The sequence below is a fragment of the Primulina eburnea genome, chromosome 6 (genome assembly GCF_022965805.1).
Source record: "Primulina eburnea isolate SZY01 chromosome 6, ASM2296580v1, whole genome shotgun sequence".
In the NCBI taxonomy this organism is placed as follows: Eukaryota; Viridiplantae; Streptophyta; class Magnoliopsida; order Lamiales; family Gesneriaceae; genus Primulina; species Primulina eburnea.
The window spans coordinates 18,865,280-18,868,046 of record NC_133106.1 but is presented as its reverse complement, the minus strand read 5'-3'; the positions used below and the strand labels follow the sequence as shown (position 1 = coordinate 18,868,046).

The following is a 2,767-nucleotide window of genomic DNA, read 5'->3' as shown; positions in this document are numbered from 1 at the left end:
AAGTTAAGCTTGAGCCTTTTGACCCTGAGATCGAACGCACTGCTAGACGCCGAAGACAACAGCAAAGACTCAAGGAACAAATGGAGAGGCACGAACAAGAGCAGGAGGCGGACCGCCAAAATGAGAGACGGATTGAGATGCCACGCCGTATACCGATGATGGATTATGCACAACCGTCTCTTGATGGAGCACGTCCAAGCATCGTGAGACCAGTCATCCGAGCTAACCAGTTTGAGATCAAGCCAGCTATCATTCAGATGATTCAAAACACTGTTCAATTTGGGGGAAGTGCACTTGACGACCCTAATTCTCATATAGCTGATTTTCTTGAAATTTGCGATACATTTAAGTTTAATGCTGTGTCTGATGATGCTGTTCGTTTGCGTTTATTTCCATTTTCACTAAGAGATAAAGCTAAGGCGTGGTTAAACTGTTTGCCTGTAGGGTCTATCACTACATGGGAGGATATGGCGAAGGCATTCCTGATCAAGTACTTTCCTCCGTCGAAGACTATGAAGCTGAGAGCCGACATTACTACTTTTGCTCAATATGAGCTTGAGTCACTTTACGAGGCGTGGGAGCGATACAAGGATTTATTGAGGAGATGTCCACACCATGAGCTACCTCTTGGGTTAGTTGTTCAAACTTTTTACTACGGTCTGCTTACTCCTAACCGTACCATGATAGATGCTGCTGCCTGTGGTAACTTGCTGAGAAAAACGGCTGAGGAAGGATATGAATTATTGGAGGAGATGGCTGCTAGTAGCTATCATCCTCATTCTGATAGGCAGAAACGAGGTGCTGGAGTTAATCAAGTTACTGATTTGTCTGCGGTGTCAGCACAGTTAGAGGCTTTGAACAGAAAGATTGATGGGATGAGTGCGAGTGGATCGGCTATGCGTCTGCAAGAGATTTTCTGTGATAAGTGTGGAGGTGAGCATGACGTGCAGGATTGCCAAGATGGCAATCCATTCTATGTGCCTGAGGGAGCAAAACACGTGGGATTCCAGAACCGTCCTAGAAATGACCCTTATTCAAACTCTTATAATCCGGGATGGAGGAATCACCCAAACTTTTCGTGGGGAGGTCAAAACAACCAAAACCGCCAACAAAGAGGTCCACCACATGGGATGCACCAAGGATTCAAGCCAGAACCGCCTAGGGAGGAGAAGTCAAATTTAGAGCAAATGATGACTAAATTTATTTCAGCAACCGAGACGAGATTTCAGAATCAGGATGCATCCATAAAGGGGTTAGAGAATCAAATTGGGCAGTTGGCTAAGTTAATTGCTAATAGGGAGCAAGGAACTTTGCCAAGCAACACGGAGACTAACCCGAGAGAGCAAGTGAAAGCTGTGGAATTGCGTAGTGGAAGAGCACTCGAGTCTAATGAGGAAAGGACCAAGCATGGTGAGGATGAGGTGGAACATCAAGGAGGTAAGTCTTCTAACTCTACATTTACACCTACTGCACCGAATAAAATTGTTATCCCTCCACCTTTCCCCGCAGCAATGAAGAAAGCTAAGTTAGATGCACAATTTGGTAAATTTCTTGAGGTATTCAAAAAACTGCATATTAACATTCCTTTTGCTGATGCCTTATTGAATATGCCAAGTTATGCAAAATTCTTGAAAGATATCTTGGCGAATAAGCGGAAGCTAGAAGATCATATGACTGTGAACTTGACTGAAAATTGCTCCGCTTTAGTTCAAAACAAGATGCCTCCAAAGCAAAAAGATCCAGGGAGTTTCTCTATACCTTGCATTATTGGTGATATTAATTTTCATAAAGCTCTATGTGATCTTGGTGCGAGTATTAATTTGATGCCCTATTCTGTGTTTAGGAGACTGGGATTGGGTGAACCCAAGCCAACTAGGATGTCATTGCAGCTGGCTGACAGATCTGTCAAGTATCCACGTGGGATTATCGAAGATGTCTTGGTGAAAGTGGATAAGTTTATTTTTCCTGCAGATTTTGTAGTACTTGACATGGAGGAAGATTTAGAGATGCCTTTAATCCTAGGGAGACCATTTCTGGCTACAGGGAAAGCACTGATTGATGTTGACGAGGGAAAATTGAGACTGAGAGTTGGAGAAGAAGAAATTATTTTTGATGTCTTTAATACTCTCAAGCACACAATGCACAATGATAGTTGTTTTCGTGTTGATGTCTTAGATTCTCTCGTTTGTGATTTTGTGCAGGATGGATTGCAAGAGCCATTGGAGGCCACTCTCACTACGGAAAAGCAGGAGGACGAGTTAGACGAGGAAAAGATGGAGATGGTAGCTCACTTGAATGCCATTCCACCTTGGAGAAAGCAAGTGAGGCTTCGACTAGAGGAATTGGGAGACAGAAAAGATTTAATGCCTCAAAAGTCGAGCCTAGAGGAGCCACCTACTTTGGAGCTCAAACCACTACCTCCACATCTCAAGTACGTATATCTAGGAGAAAATAATAAACTGCCTGTTATTATTTCTTCTTCTTTGACAGATGATATGGAGAGTAAGCTCTTAGAAGTCCTTAAGGAGCATAGAGGAGCATTCGCTTGGAAAGTTGCGGACATCAAGGGGATAAGTCCTTCGATCTGCATGCACAAAATTCTGATGGAGGATAAATACTCACCCCTAGCACAACCTCAAAGGAGACTCAATCCAAAGATGCAGGAGGTCGTAAAAGCTGAAACGATCAAACTTCTGGATGCAGGTATTATCTATCCTATCTCTGATAGTGCGTGGGTAAGTCCTGTGCAATGTGTGCCTAAAAAGGG

The 2,767-nt window shown here is 43.4% G+C and overlaps 1 non-coding gene across 1 annotated transcript; it reads right to left on the bottom strand.

The window, feature by feature from the left end:
* Positions 1-515: 515 nt before the first annotated feature.
* LOC140835589 (small nucleolar RNA R71) lies at positions 516-622 on the bottom strand. The gene has a single exon (XR_012118912.1). It is a non-coding gene; the product is annotated as a small nucleolar RNA R71 (small nucleolar RNA).
* Between the last annotated feature and the right edge of the window lie 2,145 nt (positions 623-2,767).